The sequence below is a fragment of the Ambystoma mexicanum genome, chromosome 9 (assembly GCF_040938575.1).
Source record: "Ambystoma mexicanum isolate Mex_15411 chromosome 9, UKY_AmexF1_1, whole genome shotgun sequence".
Classification (NCBI taxonomy): Eukaryota; Metazoa; Chordata; class Amphibia; order Caudata; family Ambystomatidae; genus Ambystoma; species Ambystoma mexicanum.
This window is the reverse complement of record NC_090931.1, coordinates 1,353,970,302-1,353,984,097: the sequence shown is the minus strand read 5'-3', so window position 1 is coordinate 1,353,984,097 and position 13,796 is coordinate 1,353,970,302. Positions and strand designations below refer to the sequence as shown.

Sequence of the window (13,796 nt, the reverse complement as noted above, 5' to 3'; positions counted from 1 at the left end):
TACTCAGAGTTGTACTCAGTTGCGGGAATCCTGGGTTTATTCCTACCTGACAACTTCCATGAGGTGCCACACCAAATCTAACAACCCGACTGCTCTGGGAATGGTGACGTCTTTCTCTGGTAAGAGTAGGTTGACCTCCTCCAGCCCATCAACTTTACTGCTCCTGTTACCACAAGGATACTCCTTTGGAGCAGAGGATCCCAGTGGCAGCTTCACAGGCCAAACAGAATCCTGTTGACACTTACTTTTCGAGGGTCACAATGCTATGTCTGTACTGTCATGCATCAATCTGTATGGGGGAGCAGTTTCGGAGTGCTTTCAAGGCTGCCATCATGGAACTCAAGAAACTCTGCCCTCACCTTAAATTTAAGGCATGCACAAAATCTTCCTATGTCCACCTTCCCCTCTGTCTCTGTGGTTGGTGCCTCATCATCCTTTCCCTCCCACACCTTACCTTGCCTCTACAAGTAGAAAAAAGCCCCCAAAAAATACAAAATCGAACAAACACACACAAAAAAGTTTCCTTTAGGAGCCACTTTTCACAGTTAAAAAATAGAAGTGAGACAAAAAGTCTGCAGACAGTACGGTAGTCCGCAGACATTCAAAAAATTCCAGATGTGGAGTGCAACAATTGAAATCATTTTAATTGTTTTGTGTTAAAAAATGGTGTCCCTTAAAAGTATCTTTTTTGTGTTTTTCACTTGTATATATTATTTACATTTTTTTACATTTTTCATTTTATCAACTTAGCTAAGAAACCTTTTACTGATTTGAATAATTTCTTATCACTTTCACAAAAACTGCTTCAAAGCATTTTGCATGTTTCCACTCTCTGAAAACTGTTGGCAATATCAAATGTATTGTATATAAATAAACTATCATATCATAGCATGCCACAAAACCTCCACTTCTGCCAATCCAATACTTCAAAAGATGCCATGATGTTCAACAAACACCTTCAATGACTGAATTGAAGTCCCGCAAAATCCACACACTCTGCCTTCTCAAACTCATAGCTGTAACCATTTTCAGTGCTCTCACAACTCCTGCATCAAAACTCCTGCTACTTTATCTTTCTGTACAACACTCCCAGCATACCTAAGTGGGTGATCCCCACAAACCTCTTACCGTGCCAGTTATCCTCAAAAGTCCTGGATGTGGCACGTGCCATCCTCAGACTACGGTGGTGTTCGTGGACCTCGTAACACAGTGGCAGCCCTTCTACCCTTTCCACTTCCATGTTATCAACACTCTCTTATTGGCTGCTTCCAAAGAGTCACACATCCATCCACCAATCACATCCACAAATTCTACACCTAACTATGTCATCTCGGTTCAACACTTCAGATGTACACTTGAACTCTGAGAGTACATATCTCCTGTTAATTGAAGGCATCTGCATCAAAATCTACTCTAAAACTGTTCAAGATTTCTATTTCCAAATGCAACAAGAACTGGATCTAACAAGGCATATTACAGATATGCTATGCTTATATTTAAAAAAAAAATATATGTTATTCAACTCTTTTGTTAAAGGGACGTTATGGTTAAGTTGTGCTACTAAAAACCTATGAAATTCAGCAAAAAAACTTTGTTAAAGGGACGTTATGGTTCCAAGCAAAACCAAAAAAAAACTGAAATTAGCCAGTTATGGTAAGTTAAACAACTGCTGAAGTACCAAACCATGTGTGTGTATGTTGCCACAGAACTTTTTATAAAAGTAACACAAAAACAACTGTAGACCTAACAAACAAAATAGAAGACAATGAAGATTCTAAATGGTTTGAATTAGCTCTCTACCTTATAGCAGAAAACAAATACAAAATAACTGACCCCTTAATACTTTGCAGTTACTGCACTACAAAACTCCTTCACGTGCTATCACAAATAATTTGGAATTATTTCAACTACTAAAACCCCTACAACAACTCACTTTATATGAGAGCATCATAATTCAAACAGTGCACCCATTTCAAGCAATAATACGCCTTCAACCAAAAACAGCAAAATTACTTCCCTCTGAATTGGTGAAAGGCATTCGTGGAAAAGTAATGTATTTACCATTAAATTTAAAACAAAATGTGCACACTCTGGGAGTGCAACGTCCAATGGAGCAATCTTTAATTATCTTAGTAAATGGTGTACCTACAAAAGACAAAAGAATTTGGCAACAACTGGTAGATTTTCATAAAGTTAGAAAAGCCTTGCAATATCTAAAAGACAATAATGAATACTACAAAGAAATTAATATTGCAGAAAACTTGAAGGAAACCACTAAAATAATTCAAGAGTCACCAGAAGCTGGTCAATTTGAGCTTCTTGATCCTGCTAACGTATCCAATACTTTAGACCATTAGACAATTCATCCATTACACTCTAATGACACCGTAGAAGATGCACTAGAAATGTACCAAATGCGACAAACAAAAGGATCACCAATCAGCATATGGGAAAAAGTATAGAAGATCGTGCTTTTCCTCTACTCTTTCCTACTGGCAAAGGAGGAAGGTACGATGATAGACCTATTCAAATAACAGCATCAGAATACCGCTCGTTACGGATGTATTCTGAAGATCCCAGATTTAGACAAAATGTGGAATACATATTTCACCTACTCTTTGAAAGTGAACTAGCAACTCTATGTTACAGAGTTGCACACACATTAAAATCAGGAACCCACTTTCAAAATATGTCAGCTACACAATTATTACAAAAGGTGCAACAAAAAATGAGGTTTTACAATCAAGTATTACAAATCTATTAGCAAACATGCATGGTACTAAAGAGTACTGGTTCCGACGTCATGGAGATGTATGTTGTATGATAAGAAACCGTGACCCACCCACTTGGTTTGTTTCATTAAGTTGTGCAGAATATGCATGGGAAGATTTACATGATTCCCTACGCATATTAAACAAAAACAAAACAAACATAGATATACTAACAACTGGAGAACTTTGTTCTCTAGATCCTGTTAATGTTTCAATATATTTTCACCATCGCTTCATTGCTATGCTACACTTTATTTGTAATAAAACTGTTCCTCCCCTCGGAGAAGTGCAACACTTCTTTTGGAGAAAAGAATACCAAGCCAGAGGAGCACCACATATCCACATGCTTTTATGGATTAAAGATGCTCCTAAATTGGGTCAAGACAATAATGCCACTGTGTTATAGTTTATCAAAAAATATGTCACTTGTGAAATTCCATCGGAAGCAACAAATAGTGATCTTCATGCACAAATTTTACAATTTCAAAGACACAAATGTGGCAAATAGTGTCATCACAAATACAAAAACAAAGGGAAATACTACACCAAATGCTGCTTTGGTTTCCCTAGACCAGTTACAAAAACAGGTCATGTCTTCAGTTAGACATAGTGTTAAAGGTAAATCACCTAAAAATACATATTACATAAAAAGAACAGAAGAAGACAAATATATCAATGATTACAATGCAATCATTGCCCACTTATGGAATGCAAACATAGATGTGCAGTACATTGATGACAATTCCACTTCAGTTGCACGATATGTTACAGCATACTTAACCAAAGCAGAAAAAACAGGGCTCCAAGACCTCTGGAATGATGTGTCATCAGACAAAACACTGTCTCAGAAATTATACAGCTTGGGCATAAAAATGCTCTCCCATAGAGAATGTGGCTCCTATGAAGCAGCAGATCGTTTAACCGGTACTGCTTTGTATGGAACATCTGAAAATATAGTATGGCTAAGTCTTGGTCCTGCTAAATCTAGAAAAAGAGTTCTGAAATCATACGATGATTAACAAACAATGGCCAAACATGATCCCAACAGCCAAGACAAAATTAGCTAGACACATACTACCCAAACAGAAGATGCACTTTGGAGACCATGTGTCTATACCACCTAGCCCAAAACTTCACATACAAAAATAATATAAAACCCGATGAAAAAAAAGGTAGATACAGAGTGTCAAATTGTGAAGACAGCTTAGTAAAACTCACCAAACCAAATTTTATTAATCATATCAAATTGTCATTAAAGACTCCTAAACATAAAGAACTATATTACATGTCCCTGGTACAACTCTATAAACCATGGAGAAAAGAAGAATAAATACTAGTAACTATGACTCCTACAAAGACGCTTTCAAAGCAAATGAAAGCACTATAACCGATGTAAACTTTACACACTACAAAACAATGTTGCACAATGAACAGCAACACGAAGAAGAACTCCAGGCCCAACTAGATAAGGACACTCCTGACAGTAGTCAACCTTCTGTAACAGGTAGGCAATAACCACTGGGACAGCCACTAATAACAAATGAGGCAGAATTAGCTATGACGGAAGTAGAAAACACCATGTGTCAGTATGAAGATAAAGAAGACTTAAGTATACTACAATCAAAACTAAACAATGAGCAACGTAGCATTTTTCAAGAAGTAACAAAAGAAATTGCACATGGTGTACAACTTGAAAAGAAAGAAAGCACCTGCCAAAATGACAAACCTATACTACTGTACGTCAGTGGTGAAGCTGGTTCTGGCAAAACATTCTTAATCAAAATCATCAGCAAATTCCTTCAACAATTGACAAACAACAAACTGTCAGCTGCTGTCACTGCCCCCACAGGTTTAGCTGCCTACAACATAGGCGGTGTCACTTTACCCCGATTACTACTCCTGCCAGTAGAGCACCAAAACAAATTAGACTATTACAAACTTTCTACAGAAGCTGCAATGGAATTACGCAGAGTATTAAAACAAATGAAAATGCTACTAATAGATGAAGTGAGCATGGTCTCCAACCTAATGTTGGCTTTGATTCACCTCAGATTACAAGAAGTACTCAACTCAAACTACGAAGAGCTCTTTGGAGGAAAACACATTATTGTTTTCAGAGATCTTCCTCAATTGACACCAGTGAAAGGTGAGCCTATTTTTAAAACCTTAGGACACAAACTCTGCCGTAAAACTGTTAGCAGCATAGGAAATGTCAACCTTTGGCAACATTTCCAATACAGAGAATTAACAAAAAACATGCAGCAGATCTCACTTATGCCAACATCTTTAAAAGTATTAGAGTTGGTATACTATCTCAAGAAGCACAAGCAATATTGAAAACACAGCACATTAATGCACTATATGGCGATAATGCATGTGCTACAGATGTTATGGAACAATTAGACCACAAAAATGTCAATTGTATGGCCTTAATGCCAACTCTTGCAAGCTGTTTCAAATTCAATGAAACAACGTGAAAAAAAGAAATGCAACCAATAATTGATTTTAGCACCAAAGACAAATACAGTACTACCCGGTCCATTTAAACTTTCAAATGTAATTGGTGTAAGTAGCTATGCAAATGTAGCAATGAATATTCTATTTAAATTACCACCACTTGTTGACAACATTTACTTACACAGTACAGACCAATTGTGTTTCCAAATGTTAGTACTTCATAGAAACGCAACAAACAATCCTGACAACACGTATAGTTTTTATGGACTAAGAAAACAATTAGACTACTGTGCTGGAATGGTGAAATTCACTATAAACTCACAGGAAGATCCACAAGAATTTCTAATGTACTTACTGCAAGTACTGGAAAACAAACACATACCTATAAATGAAATCTTCCAGATTTCATACATGTGGAAACATACGTGCACTCTCTGCAACAATGTGACACAAGAACAAATCCCCAATGAGCGCTTTGTGTATGTATCAATACCTAATTGTGAATCCGTTCCATTTCAGCAACTTGTACAAAATGCAAACCATGGTAGATTATGTACTACCTGCAATTCGGATAATCGCTCCACCTTACTCATACAAACACATAGTAAATACGTAATACTAATGCTTCTACGTTACAATGCAGATGGTACCAAAAACAACTGTAAACTGACGAGATTCACACATGGTCAAGTATCACTTGGCAAGAAAACCTTCACAACAATAGGTATAATCTACCACACAGGAGCCACAACCAATGCAGGTCACTATACTGCATATGTAAAAAAAAAATGTGGATGGTTCGAATGTAATGATAGCACCATTTCTCTAAAGCAGAGATTACCAGCAAATCTTACAAACACTTAATTAATCTTCTTAAAACCAAAATGTATTAACTAAACTGTACTTATACATTAACAAAACTTCTATTAAAAAGCTATAAACTGTTAGAATATGCCAACAGCTGGTATCTAACTGCCCCAAGATTTTACAATAACCAAACAGATAAATCTCTACCACTTCATTATAACAAAAAATAGACAGTTAGCATATGCCAACAGGTATCTAACTGGCCCATGATTCTACAACAACTAAACAGATAAATGAATACCACTAAAATATATAAACAAATAAACAGAATACGCCAACTGGTATCTAACTGCCCCAAGATTTTACAGTATCCAAACAGATACATCAATACCACTTCATTATAACAAAAAATAGACAGTTACAATATAACAGATATCTAACTGCTCCAAAAATCTGCAACAAGCCAACATATAGAACATTAGCCAGAAACAACAAGTGAACACTGAAAACAAACAAACAAATAGACTGTAGCACAACAAAAAGTTTTTTTTTTTTCCCACAGACCCAATGAATTCAGTAACAAACACAGAAATTTTGCAAATTGCACAGTACACTGGTTTGTAATCTACTAAATATGAGGGTCAACAAAAAAAAAATGTTGATTATTCAATGTTATCAGTCGTTACAAAATACCAATACTAACATGATCTTTTCTTTTATCACAGAAATTAACAAGGAATACATGTGCTCCAGTTACTAAACCAACCAGTAAGTATATTATAATAAGTATAACCATTGCAGCAAATCACACCCATAGTGACTTATAACTTCAGTGTTTATAAATTTGGTCTTGACCATGCACCCAAGACTCTAGGCCCTGGCCAAAACCACCGCAGCATATCACATCTATAGAGTCAAACATTTTAACTATGCCATATGGGCACTTTTAATGTCTGCGAACATGACACAAGTTCTTAGAACAGTTCCAACTTGCCCACAAACAGTACGGACAGGTATGGAGTCCTCAGGACACCCCCATTTTGTTTACTTACGAACATCCCAGGACACATAATGTGTTCTTAGACCAATTTCAACCTGCCTACGGACAATACGGACAGCGTCCTCAGGACAACACCATTTTGTTTATTTGCGAACATTTCAGGACATGGTCTGTATTCTTAGAACAGTTTCAACTTGCCTGCGAACAGTATGGACAGGCATAGCGTCCTCAGGACGCACCTATTTTGTTTATTTATGAACATCCCAGGACACTTGATGTGTTCTTAGAACAGTTTCAACTTGCCTACGAACAGTACGGACAAGTATATTGTCCTCAGAACACACCCATTGTGTTTATTTACGAACATCCCAGGACACATAATGTGTTCTTAGACCAATTTCAACCTGCCTACGGACAATACGGACAGCGTCCTCAGGACAACACCATTTTGTTTATTTGCGAACATTTCAGGACATGGTCTGTATTCTTAGAACAGTTTCAACTTGCCTGTGAACAATACGGACAGTCATAGCATCCTCAGGACACACCCATTTCTTTTATTTATGAATATTTCAGGACACCGCGTGTGTTCTCAGGACAGTTTCAGCTTGCTTGCGAACAATTCGGACAGGTCTAGCGTCCTCAGAACACCCCCATTTTGTTTATTTACGAACATCCCTGGGCACATGTTCTTAGAAAAATTTAAACTTGCCTACAAACAATACGGACAGCGTCAGGAAACCTCCACTTAGTTTATTTACGAACATTTCAAGCCATTTGTCTGTATCCTTAGAACAGTTTGAACTTGCCTGCGAACAATACAGACAGTCATAGCATACTCAGGACACACCCATTTTGTTTATTTACGAACATTTCAGGACACCACGTGTGTTCCTAGGACAGTTTAAGAACGCTTGCGAACAATTCGGACAGTTCTCGCGTCCTCAGAACACCCCCATTTTGTTTATTTACGAACATCCCAGGACACTTGATGTGTTCTTAGAACAATTTCAACTTGCCTACGAACCATACGGACAGGCTTAGTGTCCTCAGGACACCCTCATTTTGTTTATTTATGAACATTTCAGGACACCCGTATTGTCCACCGTCAGAACAAACACAACAGGGGTGCCTGCCACCTAAATAAATACAACATTTAACCCATCTCTTACTCCCCCATGCTCCCCAAACAGTCTTACACACCAAAACACTTTACTAAATAGTATTTTTCCACCAAGTTTCACCGTGCTGTCCGTGGACGTCCATGAATCCAAGTTGGTGGGCGTTTCCCGTTTCCAAAAATCTGACGCACTTCACGCTCTTCACCATCCAATCACCGAACACATTGCATGTCCGCAGACATGACGCAAGCCAATCAGGACACTGTCCGCGGAGCGAACAGGGAAGTGTGTCCACGGACCGAACATAGATATCACAATTTTATGTGACCTACTTTTTGGTCATTTTTAAAAAAAACTACTGGACGGATTTTCACCAAGCCGCTGCTGCTGGTCCAAATTTGGTGTAAATCCGTCCAGCGGTTTGGGCTGTAGACGTGAGCAAAGTTTTTTCCCCATTCAGTCTATGAAAAAAAAAGAAGTTTTGGGACCCCCCTATAACTTTGTCCCCCTGGACCAAACCTCACCAAACTTTGCCAAACAAAAAAGATTGGTGAGGATTCATCCAGGGAGAGCGGAGTTATAAGCTGCCCAAAAAGGGCTCTTCCTATTGAAAAAGCAACTTAACCATAACTTAATAAACCTCTCAATAAGCATATTATCTTGTGTAAAAAATCTATCACATGCCATGCATTATAGCATTCAGTACATGCTAACATGATGCTGTAAAAAATGATAATGCTCTGCTACTAACAAACCTAACACTGTATCTATCACTGGAAACGTAGTCACGGTGAAGCAATCCAAAAAAATGTATGTTACAAAAATGTTCACACTGTAGAGTTCTTCACAATCTTATAAAACTAGCAGAAAAGTCACGATCTACCCTTAATAAGTACCGCAAGAGACTAATCCTCAAACAACTCTTTTTTACTAAAGAGAACTATTTTATATTGATTTGTAAACAGAATGAAACCACTAGCTAAATTAATCAATACATTACAAAAAGTACTTCTAAACATGCACAGTGTGAATATAGAGACCTTTTCAAACTTCTGTGATGGTGAATGGATTCACACAAGCAGTGCAGAACCATATTTCAATGAAGACACTTATAAACAAGAACAACAAAAAACAATAGCCATAGACAATAATGGTTGAGGGTATGAAATGGTAGAAGACACCATTATGGCAAAACAAACAATTATAGAAAAAATGTCCCCAACAAAATGTCAACCAAATGTTTTTACACCATTCTGCTATATGGAATCTTGTGCATAGACTATACTATGCAAAAGGTCCTGCTCTAGAACTGAAAAATGTAAATAAAATTCTCCCACAGGGAACAGCCAAAGAACTGCTTCAAGAAAAAGAGCACATCCAAAGTAAATAATTTGGAACTGAAGAAATAACTGAGTTTCAAAACAGATCTGCTGAAATAACAGGCAAACTTTATATAGAAAAGGGCACACAAACAGTAGGTATAGCCTACAAAATAGAGCACGATGAGGAATCCCAATTGTTCCAATTAGCTTTATATCTAACAACAGAAACTAAATTCAAAATAACTGACCCCTAAATAGTTTGCATGTACTGCAACAAAAAGCTTGAAAATGACCAAATGCCATCATGTGCTATCTCTAAAAACCTAGAAATATTCCGACTTCCAAAAGCTCTCCAACAACTTAACTTGTATGAGAGCATTATAATCCAAACAGTAGACCCTTTTCAAGCTATAATATGCCTTCAACTGAAATCAGCCAAATTGCCATTAGATCTCAAAGAAAATGTAGAAACTCTAGGAGTACAGAGACCAATAGATCAATCTGTGATTGTACTAGTCAATGTTGTACCAAAAAAAAATTGCCAAGAGCTAGTCGACTTAAACAAAGCTAGACAAGTCATACAATATCTAAAAGAAAACAAGCAATACTACAAATATATAAACATAGAGGAACACCTAACAAAAGCCACCCAAATAATTAAAGAATCACTAGCGATTGGCCAATGTGAACATGTAGATCCTGTTACTGCAGCCAACATTTTAGAACAGTAAACAGTATGCAATTGAACCACTGCACTCCAAAGACACCACTGATGATGCATTAGAAACATATAAAATGCATCAAGCCAAACATTCCCCAATGAGCATATGGGAAAAACGTGTAGAAGCACATTCTTTTCCTCTACTCTTTCCTACAGGAAAAGGAGGAAGATATGATGAAATTTGAGTGCAAATTAGTGCATTTGAATATCGCTCTTTAAGAATGTATTCTGAAGACCCCAGATTCAGACAAAATGTCAAATTCATTTTCCACCTCCTCTTTGAAAGTGAACTAGCAACTCTATTTAGGGAGTTGCACACACATTAAAAACAGGTTCTAGTTTTTTAAACATATCCGCTACCCAACTACTTACAAAAATAAAAGACAAAAATGAAATTTTGCAGTCATGTATGACAAATCTCTTGGAAAACATGTGTGGTACAAAATAATACTGGTTCCAACATCACACTGCTGTAATTTGGATGCTAAGGAACCTAGGCCCACCCTCATGGTGTGTTGCTTTAAGTTGTGGGATGACTTGTACAACTTCTTACACACTGCAAACCAGAATAAAGACAGAATAAATATAAAAACCCCAGGAGAACTCTGTTTTCTTGACCCGTCAATGTATCAATGTACTTCCACCAACGCTTCATTGCCATGCTGCACTTTATCTGCAATAAAACTAACCCTTTTGGAGAGAAGAATATCAATCAAGATGAGCACCAAACATCCACATGCTTTTGTGGATAATTGATACTCCTAAATTTGGTCATGCTAGTGATGCCACTGTTTTAGATAGTGAGCTACATACGCACATCTTACACTTCCAAAGCCATAAGTGTGGCAAATACTGCCGATGTAGATATAAAAACGAAGGCAAATACAATACCAAATGCTGCTTTGGCTTCCCTAGACCAGTTTGCACAAAATGATAAGTCAATAGCTTGATGCCTTCTGTTAGACACAGCGTAAAATGCGAAACCGCTAAAAATACATGCAACATTAAAAGGGATGAAGCATCCAAGTAGAGCAATGAATACAATGCAATCATTGCCCTCTGTGGAATGCAAACATAGACATCCAATACATCACAGCTATTTCCACTGAAGTTGCTAGCTATGTCACAGCATATCTCACCAAATCTGAGAAAACAGAGCTAAAAGACTTCTGGGATGATATCTCATCTGACAAAACACTATTACAAGGATTGTACAGCTTCGGTATAAAAAATGTCTCCCATAGAGAATGCGGGTGGTAAAAACCTGTAGACCATTTAACAGGTACCACCTTTTATGGCCAATCTGACCACATTGTCCAGCTGAACCTTGGACCATCTTCATCCCCAAAAAGATTACTAAAATCCTACCAAGAGATAGAAAACATAGCCACAAATTATCCCAACAGCCAGAACATTTTAAAAAGCATATTCTACCCAAACAGAAGTACTGCTTTAGAAAAAATGTGTCTGTATGACATTTCCCAAAACTACGCCTACAAAAGCAATGTCACACCAAATGAAAACCTGGAAAATATCAGTCTCAACTTGTGAAGATAACCTAGTGAAACTCAAGAAACCCAGTTTAATTAATCATCTACAGTTATCATTTAGATATCCAGAACATAGAACACTGTATTACATGGCCCTACTCAAATGTTTTAAACTTGGGGAAAATAAAAAAATATATTATTAGGTGACTATGTATCATTTGAAGCTGCATTCAAATCAAATGAAAGCAGTATAACAAATGACAATTTCAAACACTACAAAGACATGTTGGATAATGAATACCAACAGGAGGAAGTCATTGAAGCTCAATTAGACAAAGACACACCTAGGGCAGTCAGCCTTCCCTTAGAGTAAGCCATGAACCACTTGGACAACCACTCATTCTAAATGAAGCAGAAATAGCCATGACTGAGGTAGAACATAACATGTATCAATATAAACAATCTGAGGAAGACTTGTCAGCTAAATGATGAACAACTCACCATGTATCTAGAAGTCATTCAAGCAATTGATCATGGTTTTAAATAAAACTAAAACATGTAGCTGTACAAATTATAAACCTCTGCTCCTTTATGTAAGTGGTGAAGCTGGATCTGGTAAAACATTTGTAATTAAAATGATCAGCACATTTCTACAAAACTTAACAAACAACAACCTTTACGTTGTAATAACAACCCCCACAGGTTTATCTGCCTACAACAAAGGAGGTATAACTTTACACCGACTACTGCCTCTCTCTGTAGAACACAAAATTAAATTAGTATACTACACATTATTAGCAGAAGATGCTACTAAAGTATGCTGAATTCTGAAATAATTGAAAGTGCTCCTAATAGATGAAGTAAGCATGATTTCTAACTTCATGTTGGCTTTAATTCATCTCAGAATGCAATAAGTCCTAACAACCAACTACACAGAACTGTTTGGATAAATACTTCCTACAGTTAATAGTTGTAAAAGGTCAATCTTTTTTTTCAAAACATTAGGACACAACCAATGCCATAATATACTCAGAAGCATTGGAAATGTAAATCTCTGCTAGCATTTTCACTACAGAGAACTAACTCAAAACATGTGTCAGTCTGCAGAGCTCACCTATGCTAACATGTTAAAAAGCATTACAATTGGTCTGCTTACTAAAGATGTAAAAAGTGAAACACCTCTGCTCCTGCAGTTGTGGAACAATTAACACAGCAATGTGGGTAAAAGAAATGCAACCCATACTGCATATCAGCACAACTAGTTAGCTTAGAAAAATGTATCTCAATCACAGCTGGATTAGAGAAAACATTGACTGTGTGTCTAAACTTCAGAGTAATTCTAAAATATAACCTTGACAAAGAACAAGGTTTAGTCAATGCAGCAATTGGTACAGTTGTTGGCTTCCAAACATATCCACATGACAACATTCAGTTTTTCAAAATCCACTTTGACAAACGTGCAGAAGTTAAAAAGATTGGCCGCACAATAGCATGTTTCCTTCTTTTCAAAGACATGCACATATGTTTCTCTATCTCTTACGTATGCTGTCACTATTCACAAATCACAAGGAACCCTACATCAAGCACTGATTGAATCTGGTATCAAAGTCTTTAAAGAAGGTATGGGTTATGTAACACTTTCATGCCTGCATACCCCCTATGGTCTATTCCCAGTTAACTGTGATGCAAACAAAGTCAACGCTGGCATTCCTTGCATCCTGGAATACAACACTATACACCGCCAATCTATATATGTACAATGTACCTCAAAAAAAGAAACCTTTCAAAAGACAACTAATACAAGCAGAATCTATAACAGATCTCCCAACAATACTGCTAACGAAACAACAACCAACTCCTTCTGCATCAAAAAGTACAACCATAAAACTGTCTAGTACAAAATCAACTGCAAGTCCATCAGAAAAAAAAGACACAAATGTCTCTTCTCCAGAAAAATCTGCAGGCCCATCAAAGGATCCACTGACAGAACTCTCTGGTCCATTTACATTCAGCAACACAACTGGAGTAATTTTCATGCTAATGTAACAACTACACCAATTGTTCACAACATTTACTTATAACGGCTCGGACCAGTTTTGTTTGCAAA

General features: G+C 37.1%; 1 protein-coding gene across 2 annotated transcripts in view; it reads right to left on the bottom strand.

Annotated features, from left to right (window-relative positions):
• Positions 1-13,796, bottom strand: part of LOC138489128 (contactin-associated protein-like 5) — a 1,755,478-nt gene that overhangs the window by 752,106 nt on the left and 989,576 nt on the right. The gene's annotated exons all lie outside the window — the stretch shown is intronic.